The sequence below is a fragment of the Sus scrofa genome, chromosome 1 (genome assembly GCF_054392235.1).
Source record: "Sus scrofa isolate SSC_HxYL_T2T_F1_AM1 chromosome 1, Sscrofa_HxYL_maternal_Yorkshire_Landrace_v2.0, whole genome shotgun sequence".
Lineage (NCBI taxonomy): Eukaryota > Metazoa > Chordata > Mammalia > Artiodactyla > Suidae > Sus > Sus scrofa.
The window spans coordinates 205,039,451-205,055,861 of NC_139383.1; the positions used below are offsets into that span (position 1 = coordinate 205,039,451).

The 16,411-nt window shown below is 39.7% G+C and overlaps 1 protein-coding gene and 1 long non-coding RNA gene across 13 annotated transcripts in view; one reads left to right on the top strand and one right to left on the bottom strand.

Moving 5' to 3' along the window:
* Positions 1-16,411, bottom strand: part of SYNE2 (spectrin repeat containing nuclear envelope protein 2) — a 440,757-nt gene that overhangs the window by 324,646 nt on the left and 99,700 nt on the right. The gene's annotated exons all lie outside the window — the stretch shown is intronic.
* Positions 9,745-13,450, top strand: LOC146406969 (uncharacterized). The gene is made up of 2 exons (XR_014820469.1): positions 9,745-12,949; positions 13,410-13,450. It is a non-coding gene; the product is annotated as an uncharacterized LOC146406969 (long non-coding RNA).

The following is a 16,411-nucleotide window of genomic DNA, read 5'->3' on the forward strand; positions in this document are numbered from 1 at the left end:
CCAAGAAATGGCAAAAAAAAAAAAAAAAAAAAAAAAAAAAAAATTCATTGGGTAATTAAAACAAAAATTTTGCCACAAACCTTCCATCAACTGAAATAAATTACATAAAATTTGGTGGGAGTTCCCATCGTGGCTCAGTGGTTAACAAACCCGACTAGTAACCATGAGGTAGTGGGTTCAATCCCTGGCCTCGCTCAGTGGGTTAAAGATCTGGTGTTGCCGTGAGCTGTGGTGTAGGTTGCAGACGCGGCTCGGGTCCTGCATTGCTGTGGCTGTGGCATAGGCCGGTGGCTACAGCTCCGATTCGACCTCTAGCCTAGGAACCTCCATATGCTGGGGGTGTGGCCCTCAAAAGGCGAAAGACAAAAAAAAATAAAAAATAAAAAATAAAATACATAAAATTTGGAAGGTTGTCTTCTATAAAATAAGAAATAACCAGGAAAGAAAATATTCCCTTAAAAATATAATATGTTCCCATCGTGGCCCAGTGGTTAATGAATCTGACTAGGATCCATGAGGAGCAGGTTTGATCGCTGGCCTCACTCAGTAGGTTAAGGATCCAGTGTTGCCATGAGTTGTGGTGTAGGTTGCAGACTTGGCTCAGATCTGGCATTGCTGTGACCATGGCATAGGCCAGCAGCTATAGATCTGATCTGACCCCTAGCCTGGGAACCTCCATATGACGTGGGTGCAGCCCTAAAAAGCAAAAATATAAATATATAAATATATATAATTTGTGGTTAATAAAAGCAATAATAGTAAACCTAATTCCCCCAGCGTCCCTATAATGCCATCACTGGTTGGTACTGGAAACCTAAGAACCCTCACCATAACCGTTTCTAGTCTATTGAATTCACCTGCATTGCTTTTTCAGACTAACAGAAGAACTTAATCTGGTGGTATTTGCCAAATATACCATCTGTGGTGTACTAAAGGGAAAGCACAGATATTTTTGTCTCCTCTTGCTTATTTATCAAGGACACATTTAATTCTCCTCCTTTGTCTCAGCCCTTATTAGACGGACTTTGCAACTCAGTGCAGTTACATATCATCTCTCTAGCAACTCTTGGCACACAAGTTAGTCTACATCAAATTGGCTTTTCCATCCTCCTAGCTTCCTTTCCACGCAACACTAACCTCCTGGGGAACCTTTCTTGGAAGAAATGAAAGCCCATAGACTATTTATAGTAACTGTCAGAATTCAAGGGATGAAGATCTTTTGTGGATTCTGCAGGCTCCTCACACAGATCTGTGGCTTGGACCCCTGGGGCTCTGTCTGTTCCCCTCCTCTGCCCACAGTCAGCATTCACTAGGGCTAACTTAGGCAGGTGGCCTATCAACTGCAGAAGTTAATTTTTAGACCTGTTGGGCCTCCCTTCTCCACCTGATAGGAGAAACAAATTTGCAACTAGAAAAAGATTTTAAAATTAACCTTCTGATCAACCTTGCATGAAGGGCAGCTCCTCAATATCTTTTAGGACTGAGACAAATTAACCCTACTTCAGTTCTCCCATTATAGTCTCAGTTTACAAGACACTATGACTCTTTTAAGTTCCTTAGCATCTTTCAGGTACAGGACAGACTTCATCTTAGTACATTCTTTCTCTTGATGGGGATAAGGTCATACATCTCCCAATTATTATTATTCCCATATAAGCAAAGACCCAAAGGAGGTCTGGAAGGCTTTCAAACACCCCAGTCTGAAGTCAGGGATTTCCCTTCTTCCTCAAATCCCCCATGCCCTGTGCTATAGACAAAAGGCTTCTTTTCCTTAGGCTTATTATTCCAAAATACAAAGGTTCAGTTACTATCTGCATATTATCATCTTCACACCCATGAATTCCTTCTGTCTCTAATGTAAAAGAAGATTCAGCAGGATCTTTTAAATTGCTATAACATGTACAACAACATGTACTGAGCAAATAAAGCAAACTGCATTATTCAATGGATTGGGTCATATATTTAAGGGTTATGCCTAAAATTTTCTGGATTGCTGCTTTAAAAAAAAAAAAAAAGCTTCAGCAGCAGAAAGGGAAATGCCTGAAATCTAGGAAGAATAAATATTATTAAATCATTATTTTGATGCCTGTGTGGCCCAAAATAGAAGAGATATTAACCAACCTGTCTAGACAACCAACAACTCCCCCCCACCACCCTCAGTGTCCCTACCCTGACGTAGGGGTGTGTATTGCCCCCATGGCAGGTCTGTTGCTAGCTTTCCAGGCCCCATTAAGTGATGTGGATGTATCGGGTACAGTCCAACTAGATCTAAACATGCCAGCCCTGCAGGGCAGAGTCACGTTCAAGTTCCCACATGTGCCATTTCGCATTCACCCACCCACTCACCACCTAAAGACCATGTGTATCAATTCAAAGGGGCCAGCCTATAACATGCAGGAAGCTACACCTTGAGAAAGACAGCCATCAAGTGGCATGATCAGGGAAACAAAGGAAAAAAGAGGTAGAGTCAGAATAATAAAGAAAGGAATACATACACAGGAAAACAGAAACACAGTCATACTGAAATACAAAATTTGCCTCTTTGATCCCAAACATCAAGTTCCACTTAGTGACTTTCACCAATTACAGTGATGAGCATAGAAAATCAGAGCCGTGACACTTTACACCAGTGAAGATCTCCCAAAGCGTTCTGTAATTCTATTTCAATCGCAACATGAAATACGGAGATGATTCTACTTCCACGGCTTCCTTCGTCTTTATCAAGGCAAAATATGAATGCAGGTAACGAAGTCAATTGCCTCCCGCAGGGCAAATGGAAACCCTCAGAAACCTGTTTACAAATTGTTCCCCACAATCCTCCTGTCAAACCTCTGACCTACTGTTTCTAAACTTAACAATCCTTAGCAGTGAGTGGTAATAAACTGAAAAAGTGAAGTGTGGGTCATGAATCATAGTTCCTATTTTGACTAAAGTTCTAAGTTATATACTTCCCACTTTTTTCTTCAAGTGGCACAAGCCTGCTATTTTTACAGATGCAAATAGTCCTAATGTACCCTTTTTTTTCTCCCTGAGGGCTTTCCATAGTGTATTTATAGGACTGGAAATTTTCCAAACCCAAACATAATTTACTGTGCCATTTTCCATGATTGATGATTTGGGGTTTGTTTTTCTCTTATCCTAAGGGAAAATCCAATTGTACAGCAAACTGATGCATCTCTTATCCTTTTATCCTTGGAGACGAACAATTAAAACTGACTTTGGTCTCACTTGGTCTATTTCTGGTTCTGAGTGGATGTTAATCCTCAATAACAGCTTTGTTGGACTAAGAAACAAACCGGGTATCCGGGATAGTGGTTCTGATCCCTTTATCCTTTCACTTACACACTGGGAGGCCTTGAACAGGTCACTGTATTATCTTAGTTTCCTGAACCTAAGAGGATTACCAAAGCAGCCAAAAGGAACATATTTTCTTATTTTTTAATTAAGAAATCATTAAACTATAATGGTATCCACCTTTGCAATTATATAAGCTTTATGCAACCAACTCAATCCACAGCCACCAAATCCACACCTGTATCCTTATAAAACACAGCCCAAGCACATACTGGAATTAGGAACCAAGAGAAGGATATGCTGTATTTGAACTGACAATGAGATGCATTTCCCTCAAGCCCTGGAATCTGTACACAAGTAAGGGCTACCAAATCCTCCCCTTATAGGGGCTTTGGGAACTTACATTATCAGGTTCCCAGCAGGGTACTCAGGACCCCAGGAGGGCCCTAGAGCATCAAGGCTGCTGGAATCACTCCAGAGATCTGACTGAGGTCAGGCCTTGATCTACTTCAAGTCTTTAGGAGCTCAGGGTCCCTCCAAGAGGTGTCCACACCAGGAGAATCTGCAGGTCCATACCTCTATGTATGAACTCTCTTAGAAAGTCCTATTGTAGAAAAGAGAACTCAGGAGTTCCCATCATGGCTCAGCGGTTAACGAATCCGACTAGAAACCATGAGGTTGCGGGTTTGATCCCTCGCCATGCTCAGTGGGTTAACAATTTGGAGTTGCCGTGAGCTGTGGTGTAGTGGCTCTGGCATAGGCCGGTGGCTACAGCTCCTATTAGACCCCTAGCCTGGGAACCTCCATATGCCTTGGGAGTGGCCCAAGAAACCTTAAAAAAAAAAAGAAAAAAGAAAAGAGAACTCAACAAATGAAACACTAGATTTCAAGGTGAACATACAGCAAATTAGGTTGGAATTTGCTTAGGGGAAAAGGTAGAAATGGAGTTCCCTGTGGCGCAGCGGGTTAAGGATTTGGTATTATCACTGCAATGGCTTGGGTTGCTGACAAAGCACAGCTTCAGTCCCTGGCCTGGGAACTTTCACATGCCACAGGAATAGTCAAAATGAAAAAAAAAACAACCCTCTGGTCCACCATAGTTTAAACCAGAGTCACCAAGATGATCCTGGTCCACAGACCTCTCTAGAGTACAGCAAAGTCAAACAGAGGGATCTAAGACATGCCACTTGCAACAGGCACTTTGGCCAGAGATCCTCTTCCGTCCTGACTTTTCTGGCATAGTCTAGGGGCTTTGGGACCCTGGGGAGGGCACGAGCCAGCTCTTCCACCTCAGCAGCCAAACACCAATTGGTGACACTCAAATACACCTACATAAAGATTCATGGCAAAAAGCAGAGGGGGAAAAAAGCCCAATTTACTGTAAATATTAACATTTTAAAAGTTTTATTTGTTACTGTTTAAGACATGAGGTTTTTTTCCCCCCATGTTCCAGTTGCTATTGATGAGGATTCCTTAACTCACCCAATTTTTTCCTATTCTGTTAGTGAAAATAAAGGGGGATTTACACTGGGATTCACCAATTCCACTGTGCAACATCCCATCAAGGCCTGTGATTCCACAAAAGCAGGCGACAACTTGAGTGTGCAGGTCCAGAAACACCAGTGACACCTCCTCCACCAAAAGCTCAACTTCCCTTTCGAAGGAGGAAGTGACAGGGCTGGAAGACAGCTCAGAAATGTTGTCATTGTTATTGAGAACCTTTAAGTAGACCTTCCCATCTGTAAAGGATTTGGGGTTCGGCTCACAAAGATCTCATGGGAAGGTCTGTGCTGCTAGCCCAATTTTTCACTTGCACAATACAACATGCTACGTTATTACTAGCAACTGGGACGCATAAAGTGAAAACTACCCCTGCCCCAGATGAAATCAGGATTCTTTAAAAATCAAAGACTGAAAGGGTTCTCTTTAGTCATGTGATTATGAAGATAAAAATTCATGTAGATGGCACCATCTCTGAGAACTCGGCTTGTCTGATACTTTCAACCGCATGCCCTCTGCACAACAGTATTTCTTCACTTTTCCCCTTTGACATGCTTTATCTTCTACATCATGAAATCAATTTTATATGGCAAAACATGCAAAGAAAAGGAGAATTTCAGGACAACTGTGGTAATGTTCGTTTTGACTAAAAGTAAAAAAAGCTAAAATAAAAATGTAGTTTATCTTCAAAATGTTTGTTTATATATATTTCTAATTCTTTCAGCAAGATTTTTGTTTTCGCTTTGGGATTACCCAAAGGCCATAGTTTTTGTTTCTTAAAAAAGCAGTTATGGCAAATGGACACATAATATTTTCTGCCTCTAAAAATAAACATGTATCTCTTAAACAACATTCTTAACTTTAACATTCTGGCCATTCCCGGGGCAGCAGAGATTAGTTAATCAGTAATTTTTAAGAGAAGGGAGCTCAGGCAGGTTACAGAAATTCTTCCGGCAACCCCTGGGCCCCTCCTCTATCCGCAACAGCCAGCAAATTACAGTACTTTGTTAGCTCCCAACAACAAAAGAGCCCAGCAGAGCCGGGAGGGTGGGAGTGAGGCAGCCGAGGTGGAGGGCGGGGTTGCTGGGGGATCTGTTCTACTAATAAGGGGACGAGGAGGGGCCGGAAGCGATGCACCAGGAAAAGGCAAACCTCCAGTACTAAAAGTACTTTTCCGTGTTGATGTCCTTCTTTACAACAAAAAGGTTAAAAAAATTAAAATGAGCAAAACAAGGCTCCCCTGAAGGATGGCTAACAGATCGGTAATTTGTAGGTATAAAGCAACAAGAAGGGAGAGACAGAAGCAAATAAGCCAGGAAAGCAAAACCCAACAGGAAGATCACACTTTCCAAGCCCATGAAAGGTTTAACTGTTCCTAATCCTGGGGTTTAAAATCCTTGAAAACAATAACCTTCTAGAAAGCAGATACAAATAGCCTAACATGTACCTTGATCACGTCACCGTTCACTGGAAAAAAAAAAAAAAGGAGGGAAGCAAAATCATGAACGACCCAGACAATTTAGACAGAAGTTCTGAAAAGAACCTCCTGAGCCTCAGTCCTTCCATTCACTGCACAGTTTCCTTTACATCCTGTGGTCCATTCATGGTTCATGAAAGAAACAAGGGTACCATCCACTTTCTTGCCTTTGATTTAGTAAAGGAAAAAAAATTTACAATTTTCCATAAATTTTCCTCCCACACTTCAATGAGTTATAGTGGGGTCAACGCTTTCACCTGCATGACCATGTAAATATGGAGAAATTAAGTTCATCTTCACGATCAAGAATGTTAAGACTAGGCCAAACCCATCTGCATGCTAAATAACAGAGTATGTCCATGTCTATAGTCACAGGCGATGCCATTGTTGTACTTAACATAAAGTACCAAAAGAACATACTCAAAGATCCCTTTCAAATGTGAATTATGTGCAGCTGCAATAATACTGGAAAGGCTAAGTAAACTATGATAGGTTTTACGTGGCTTCTTAAGTACAGATGTTAATGAGTATTTGCTTATTAAACAATGGTTTCCAAAACGAATACAAAAATTACATGCTCACAAATCAACAAGGAAACAACCTAACAGGACAATAAAACATCTGAACAGGTGAGAGGGAATAAAAACCTAAATATCCAAAAATAAGTGAATGGCTAAATAAATTGTGACATATTAATACATTAGAAATATTAACACTGAAAATGAATAAATCAGTATTACATATATCAATATGGATGTATCTCACAAGTGATAAAGTTGAGAGTTTTGGTATTCACTTTACTATAAAAGAAGTAGCATGTTGCTGCCAGAATACAAGCATAGCTTTTGGCAAATTAAAGTGCATGGCATTTCTTAGTACACTAGAAGGAGGAATGAAGTACACAAGTCCAGGTCTAAAGCTTCAGTGCTTTTCCATGCAGACTGTGCACATGTTAAGAAGGTGTCCAGTTTGTCTAGTGGCTGTTAAAGAGTTGGACCAATATTGTATGTTGCTAATCATTGACTATAGCCCAAAAGAGCCCTGAAAAAAATATATATATATTATGTGTTATGTAACAGCAGAGTAACAAAAGCAAATTACATTTTATAAACAATTTTAAAATAAAAATTTAAAAATTAAGGTGAGGGGGAAAATGAACTTGCAGAAAAATGAGTACAGGATGGTACCAACTACATGCCATCTTAAAAATACTACATAAGGGTCCATGATGGGCCTGATATTCGGCCAGTTATACCTTGGCATGGCTGGATCTGCGGCTTATACCAGCACCCATTATGAGTGGCAAGGCCCCCCACACGACCAGCTTGTTAAATAATTTTAAAATCACCCTTAACATTTACATGCAACAAAACTATAAAAAAACACACAAGAATGACAAACACCAAATTCAGGACAGCTGCTACCTGGGAGGAGGAAGAAGGGGTCACAGCCGTGTTAGCCACCACTTGTTTCTAAACAGGGTGCTAAAGCACCTAAGTGTGATGTGATGATTTATATCTTTTCATGGGTTTTAAATAATACCTACTAATAACACACATACACACATCTATGTCAGCAAGAGCTTTAAGCCAGGAATCTGGAAATGGCATTTTTACTCCTTGTTCTGCTAATTACCAGGGGGACTCTGCCAGCCCTGAATCTTGGTTTGTCATCTGTGAAGGAAGAGGATTCAAGTATGATTCAGTTCTAAAATTCTGAATTAAATTCAACACGAAGGGTGGTGAATTCTCTGGACCCATCACCTGTGCCACACTATAGGTGTATAAATCATACATGAGATAAGACTTACTGACTCACGGTGGAAAGTCAGCCCAGGAATGGCCCCACCAAACTCTGTCCTTCACTGTCCTTTGTGATGACGGCAGACCTCTAAGATCTGATTGGCTGGGTTTGTAGGTTTAGGAGACCAGACCAATGAATCGGTAAAAGGACGAGGTCAGTTTAAATGACCCAAGTCTGCATTTACTTGTGTTTATAGGTTATTTTCTATAATCACGATGGTCCTGAGGTGGAGCAACTGAGACCGTTTAACATTAGTGATTTATTCAAGAACATAAAACTCTCTGGAACAAACCCAGGATTCTAATTCATAATTGGTATCTTAAACAAGTTGAGTAAGATACTGTTATTACCCAACTCTCTCCACTATTCCCCACACCTTCAAGACCCCTCTTAGAGAAGAGAGCCCCTCTATTCCCTACAATCCAAATTTAGCGAATAATTTACCCAGACTTGTATGGTGCATAAAGCAAATAAACTAGAAAATCCTTAGATCACTCAGTAAATCGCTGTTGATTTTAACATGTAAATGACAGATTGTGGGACATGAAAGTTGGTTTAGAAAGTGCCATAACTTAAAATAAAAATAAATGATATTTGTTCTAACTACTATAGATTAGGATTTTCATACCAGAGGGGTTTTGTTTGTTTATTTAACATGAGGTCACAACTGCAACACATGGAAGCTTCCAGGCCAGGGATCAAACCAGAGCCACTGCAGAGACAACGATATGAGTGGTTATGACATGAGCCATAGGGAAAGTCCTCATACCAGAGTTTTAAGAAAAGTATTCTAGAGAAAATTTTTATAAATTCATATCTTTCCAAAATTAGAGCTCCTTTCAATCCTTTTTGAGTTTGCTTCTAACTCTTGACTTTGAGGAACAACCGATTACTGCCTGGGTAAATGGGGAGTTCTAACTAATACCAGACATCAAGTCTCACCTAACCATGAAATCTTAGTACTCTGACTGGTTAATGAGAAAGCAAATAAGAAGAAAAAGCAGCTGAAAAATTAAATGCTGTGTGGTTTGGAAGCTGTTTTTTCTAAGGTGCTAGCCCACAGCGCAGCTCTTCAATAGGTATTCATTTCATTCATCAAAAAGGTGTTGAATCAGGCAACTATGGACATAGAGAGTGTCTCTGAAAGAGGGATTTGATTTCTGAAGTAGCTGAACCTCACACTGTGAGGTCACCCCTTCTCCCAGGCTTCCCTTGTGACCTGCTCCGGAGCTTGCAAACTAGTTTCCATTTCATTTCTAAACATGGCAGAAGTTTCTCACCTGAAGAGAAACAACCTGAATTACTTGTTTCTGAATTTATCCAGGAGATACAGTTCCCAGTTCTGGAGACATAATTTTTTAAATCTGATCTGAGGTCACTTCATCTCGGGGAAAGAACAGAACGCACTTCTGTGTATGCAGAATTATCTCAGTTGTTACAACGTGGACAGGGACTCCATTAGAAACCTGGCTGGCTTTAAAACAAACAAACAAACAAACAAACAAAAACTATTCTGTCCACTTCTAAGATTACTTTTTCTGTAGAATATCTTTTAGGTCATTAACATATTCAAAAATTACATAGCTTCCTGTGAAGAGAAACTTCCTAAAACATCAATAATCCTTCTGACCTCTTGCCTCCAGTAACACAGATTACAAAATTCTTAAGCGTTTTTTTTTTTTTTCCATGGAATTTCAAACTACAGTTTTGAGGTTTCTAAGAAATGTTTTTTTCCTTCTCTCAAAGACTTCCCAATAGAAAGATCCCTGACCTTTCCCCAGCCCTCAAAACTCATATAACATAAAACAACCTCAAAAAGAAATAGACCTAAATGCTTTTCTCCCCACTGGTGAACAATTGAAATACTGCCAAGAAAATATCTTGCATAAAATTTACAATATCTTCCTGAGCAGAATCTAAACTGGAACCAATGAGGAATCATGAGAAGCAGGACCACTCAAGACAAGAAAATGTCTGTGGAGCACTTGGATTGAAGGTCCTCCAAACTATGTAGTCAAGAAGCTGACCAAGAGAGGCACGGAGATCTGTTTCACTTTAGAAAACACATCTCAGTGTTTGTGCACTTCCTCCAACAATCTACAGGGCAATAAAAGTGAAATACAGTGACATCATCTTCCTTATAGCTCAAAAGTAAAAGCAGGTACTTTTGCTTACATGGATGACCAAAACTGTAGATTCTCTATTTGATAATAATGATAAAACAGTCATAAGAATAATTAATATTTATTTAGTTCTTAACTTGTGCCAAACATTTTACATGCATCATCCTTTTAATCCTCAAAAGAGAGACATCAGCTACCCCATTTAGAGAACCAGGGAGGTTAAATAGCTTTATGGAGACCATACAGCAAGTTACTGGCAACTCTTGATTAGACACAAGTGTGCAGTCTCCAAACTCTATATCCTGAAAGTTCCGGACAGGCAAGATATATCTAATCTACTAACTTATTCCATGAGTCTATAGAGAAATTTACCAGAACACATTCTGTCTGAGCATTCAACATATAAAGACTTTAACAGATTAAAAAAGAGACTAAAATGGGCCTGTTAGTTTAAGTTCTCAGTTCTGTCTTTTCCTCTCAAATAAATAAATAAATAAGATAGGTGTTTCTTGCCCGCTGTTGCAGTTAACTGGCAAACTTGTGTAACAAATTAACTCACAGAACTGGTTTAGCAACAAAGGAGAAGCTCAGGCCTCTAAATTCTAACCCTAGGTATGTCAGTGATTTGAAAAGTGATCCAAGAGCATTTATGAACATTTAAAATTTGATGTTTATAGGGCTCTCAAAGCACAGTCTAAAAGAAGAATCTGTATTTATAAAACCTCAATAATAAGCCCTGACACTAAATATCTAGGTGAAAAGGAAGAAGCTTAAAATCTAGCTACTTTGCCTAATTACTGCCAAGGTTCCAAGTGTTCATAAACATTCAAATGGGATAAACATAAAATTGTCCACAGTGATTATCTTTAGGGACAAAGACTGCAGAAATGGAAAGTGAAAATAACATGAGGAAAGACTTTTGCTTTTTAATGTGTGTTGCACATGTGTTGCTGGATTTGTGTAATAACAAAAAAATTTTAAGACATGCTCAAAGTCTTCCCAGATTTAATTTTTATCTGCATTCATGAGCTTGACCTCAGAATTACACATTTCATCATCTAACAAAAGGAATAAATAACATTAAGGAAAAGAGCATCATTCTCGCTGCCCTGTGAGAATTCCAATTCAACTAAAACAAAGCTCATTTTATAGTTTTAACTATCTCCTTTCCAAGTATTTCCATTTCATAGGAAGCAAGAGAAAATCTTAGAGGACTTCAACTTTTAAGTAGCTCTAAAAGGAAAGGAATATTAGAACTTGAGAAATAAGATTAGTTATGAAACTCCCTCAACATTCTTCAGACAACAAATACTAAGCACCCAGTTAGAGGACTATTCTCCCTCATGGTAAAGAATATGTAATGAGAGCCTGAATGAAGAAGTGATGAAAAGTGGCACAGAGGGCAGCCCACAGCCTTCAGGACTCACTTGTCATTCTTCCCAGCCCTAGTTCTCCTCTTGCTCCAAAGAGCTTGAAGAGAATGATAATAAGTGAGAAATGCTTTGAAATTAGGGTAGATATTTAAATATTGGACCTCTTCTTAGCCTCTATTTTTCATCATTAAAAATACTATTTGCTTCCAATAATGATCTGTGGAGATGTTTAGCATAAAACCCGAGACGGAGTAGGTGCACAATAAAAGCTTCCTTCTTTCAAAACTAAATATCCAACCACCAGCTGGGTGCCACTCATCATTGAGCTCAAAAGACACACTACCCCACCCTCACTGCCAGACCATCGGTTTTCCCCCACATCTTCTCCTCCTATGGTACCTCTCTCTAAACTAATGGCATCAACATTCTTTTTGACACCTAATTTAGAATTCTCTCTCTTCCCTCTCTTTTTAATCTGCTCTGACTCTATTCTCTGAATTTCTTCATCACTTACTTGGATTTCTGAAAGCATCCTTGTAATTGGATTCCCTGCCACTCCAGTACATCTTTCAGAATGTTACTGTGAAATAGAACTCACACTAAGCCATGCTGTGGGTCCCCAATGACAAGAATCATGGTCCAAACACTTCCGTGTAATGAAAACCCCAAGATCTAACCACAAAGCATCCATCCGGACCTCTCCCACCACATCCTGCAGGAGTCCCATGCTTCCGTTTGTGCTGTTCTTCAGCCCACAATCCACTTTCCTCCATTCTCCACCCATGAAAGCCCTACTCTACACTCCAGACCCGGCTACATGGTATACTTCTCTATAAAACTAGCCCTAACTTACCCAAAGTTGGCATTAATTACTACAGCCCTTGGCTGGTACTTCAGTTGACAGGTCTTTCATCCTGGATCTTTCTAGAGTGATATGTTTACATCTCCCCCACTTCCTGCAGAATGGGAGCCATGTCTGACTCACTGCTGACTGTAACCTAACACCTGCCACTTAGACCCTTGTTCACTTCACCCTTGAATTGAATGTAATAACTAGTATGTATTACTATGTGTTCATAGGGTTCAACTACAGGTACTATACTGTCCACTATGTGTACTGTCTCAGTAATATTTATAATACTCCTATAAAGTAGGTCACATTTTGGTGTCCATTTTACAGGTGAGGAAGCACTACTCAGAGAGATTCATAATCTGTCCAAAGTGGCACAGCTAGTATATGGCAAAGCCAGGATTTGAACCACAGTCTGTCTGACTTCAGAAGCTATGCTCTTAAGCATTATATTATACCACAGACATTTCTTTTCTTTCTTTTTTTTTTTTTTTTTAATTTTCTAGGGCTACACCCGTGGCATATGGAGGTTCCCAGGCTAGGGGTCTAATCAGAGCTGTAGCCACCGGCCTATGCCAGAGCCACAGCAACGCCAGATCCAAGCCATGTCTGCAACCTACACCACAGCTCACAGCAACGCTGGATCCTTAACCCTCTGAGCGAGGCCAGAAATCAAACCTGCAATCTCATGGTTCCTACTCGGATTCGTTAACCACTAAGCCACGACAGGAACTCCTACCACAGACATTTCTAAAATTCACTTGTTTGGAGTTCCCATCGTGGCTCAGTGGTTAACAAATTCGACTAGGAACCATGAGGTTGCAGGTTCGATCCCTGGCCTCGCTAAGTGGGTAAAGGAGCTGGAGTTCCCGCGAGCTGTGGTGTAGGTCACAGACTCGGCTCAGATCCCGTGTTGCTGTGGCTCTGGCGCAGACCGGCAGCAACAGCTCCAATTCGACCCCTAGCCTGGGAACCTCCATATGGTACAGGTGCAGCCCTAGAAAAGACAAAGACAAAATAAATAAATAAATATATATACACACACACACACACACACACACACATAATAAAATAAAATCCACTCATTCTTTTAGTGCTTATGCACATAGGAGTATGCCTCAAGACCAAGACCCCAGAAAATTATATTTTATCCAATCAGCACATGGAGGCCACTTTGGTCCTGCTCTAGTCCAGGGTCATAAACAAGCAGGTCCACAGTCTTCCAGACACACTAATTTTTCTGCTTCCTAACTCTCACCCTCAACCTCCTGAAAAAAAAAGTCAGAAGGAAAATGATTTCAAAGACAGGGATAGGAAGAGAATGAAATTGTTCCTTCTTGGTGGAACACACAACATTAAGTGAGGCCCTGTCAACAGAGGTTTGACAGGCATATAGAACCTGAAAGAATATGTTGGGTCATTTCAAAACATACTTTCCCAGCTCAAACCTGAAATCAGCAGCTGTTGCTAAGAAAACACGGAACCAACTGTGAGAAACATGATGACTCATGAAAGGAGCAGGCTTACCTTTCAAGCCTCAGAAACCATCACCAATAAAGTCTTATAACCAAATCATCAACCTGTGCTTATAAATAGTTGAGAGTTACTTTTCATCTGTCTCAGAAAGAAATACAATCATCTCTGGACTAAACACTATTCATAAAATTAATTATTACCCAACTGAGTTTGAGCTTCCTCTAATGAAAAAAAGTACAGAGACTACAAAGGTACCACACTTTCTTTTAAACAAAGGTCTATTAACAGAGGAAAAAATTTTACTCAGTATCCTCAAAAGAGTAACTACAAAAGATAGACTGCTAATCAACTATTTTCTTTGTCAACATACCAGCATGAATAATAAAACACACCTTTAGCTGCTTTATAAACAGAATTTACAGTCAACCCTTTATTTTTTTCTTTCTGAATCACTAGCTCAAATTTTTGAACAAAAAGCATGCATTACTGTATCACACAATGACTGTCACCTACCAGACTGACTGTAACTTACCACGGGACAAAGGGCCCAGATGCATTTGAGTTGTAGGGTATTGTATTTGTTTAGGTAGGCAAGGAGAACAGTCTTGAACAGTTTTATTTATTTTGCTGCAATTCACACTTCAAATAAAACTTACTTCTGAGTAGTTAGCATTTTTAAAAGAAAATTCGCCAACTCCTTAGGTAAGACCCATTAATTAATGTATCACACAAAACCAACCAAACATGTAGAGCTCAGTTGTGTTGGAATTGGCTTTTCCTCAAGCTATCACAATTTGTGGTCCAGAACTACAGTGGGAGAAAACAGGTAGTGTGTCTGTGTAAGTTAATTCTGCCCACTCTCCAAATGTGAACTATCCCCACAGCCTAAGCTCTACCTAAATAGGTCATTTCTAACCTTGATGAGAAGATGGTGCATAGCACATAGATTAAGATGAGTGGATTTTTTTTTAAGACATCCCTAAATGTTGAATACTTTTTCTTTCCAAATGAAACATATTTGCCAAAATGAGTAATGAGATTTTTTAATTTAAATACATTAAAAATTTGCTTAGAAATCTGTAAAAACCTTTTTATAATACCGTCCTTACTAAAAATCTGCCTTTCAAATGAAAGTTTCCCCTTCAAACACAATATTTCAATTTTGGTAGCACATGGGCATATATTCTTTCTTTGTAGTCAGGAATATTATCTTTAAATATAATGTATATATTGCTATCATAATGATGAGGGTACATAAAATATGTTTACTGCTGTAACCAGTATATTTACCTTATAATACTATTAGGAAAATAGGTACAAGTGTATCCACACTACTGTTTGTTTGTTTTTATTAGGGCCCCATCTATGACATATGGACGTTTCCAGGGTGGAGGTTGACTTGGGATCCAAGCCACATATGTGACCTACACCACTGCTCAGAGCAACGCTGGATCCTTAAGCCACTGAGCTAGGCCAAGGATGGAATCCGCATCCTCATGGATACTAGTTGGGTTAATTACTGCTGAGCCACGTCAGGAACTCGAACACTATTGTCTTGTTTCATTCATCTTTTGTATAAATGAACTCCAGATAAAACTTTATCTATAATTTTACATGGAACAGGAGTTCCCATCATGGCGCAGTGGAAATAAATCCGGCTAGGAACCATGAGGTTGCAGGTTTGATCCCTGGCCTTGCTCAGTGGGTAGGTGTTGCCACGCACTGGTGTTGCCACGAGCTGTGGTGTAGGTCGAAGACGCAGCTCAGATCTAGTGTTGCTGTGGCATAAGCCAGCAGCTGTAGCTCCAATTCTACCCTTAGCCTGGCAACCTCCATATGCCTCAGGTACGGCCCAAAAAGACCAAAAAAAAAACAAAAAAACAAAAAACCCCAAAAATGGAACATGCAATGGCTATATGTCATTCAGTTTCAAATTCATCTCTGGCAACTTAATAGCTCAAATAATTTAAAATACAGTTATTTATGGATGAGATGATATGATGCGTGGAATTTACTTCAAAATAATCCAGCATAGAGGGGATAGGTGAGGGTATAGGCAAAAATCATACTGATAGGATTTAATAATTATTGACACCAGGTAATGTTGACATAGGAGTTTCATTTCACTATTACCTCTGCTTTTAAATATATTTGAAATTTTTCATAATTAAGTTTTTAAAATCTAATTTACTTTTGCTCCAGTGTCAGGCATAACTTTACCATTTTTTTGCTTTTTATTTTTTTGTCTTTTTAGGGCCGCACCCAAGGCACGTGGAAGTTCCTAGGCTAGGGACTGAATCAGAGCCACGGCTGCTAGCGTATACCACGGCCACAGCAATACCAAATCCAAGTCATATCTACAACCTACACCACAGCTCATGGCAAAGCCGGATCCTTAACCGACTGAGCGAGGCCAGGGATCAAACCTGCATCCTCATGGATGCTAGTCAGATTCATTTCCACTGGGCCATGATAGGAATACCAACTTTACAATACTGAATTTCTGTTTCACCAA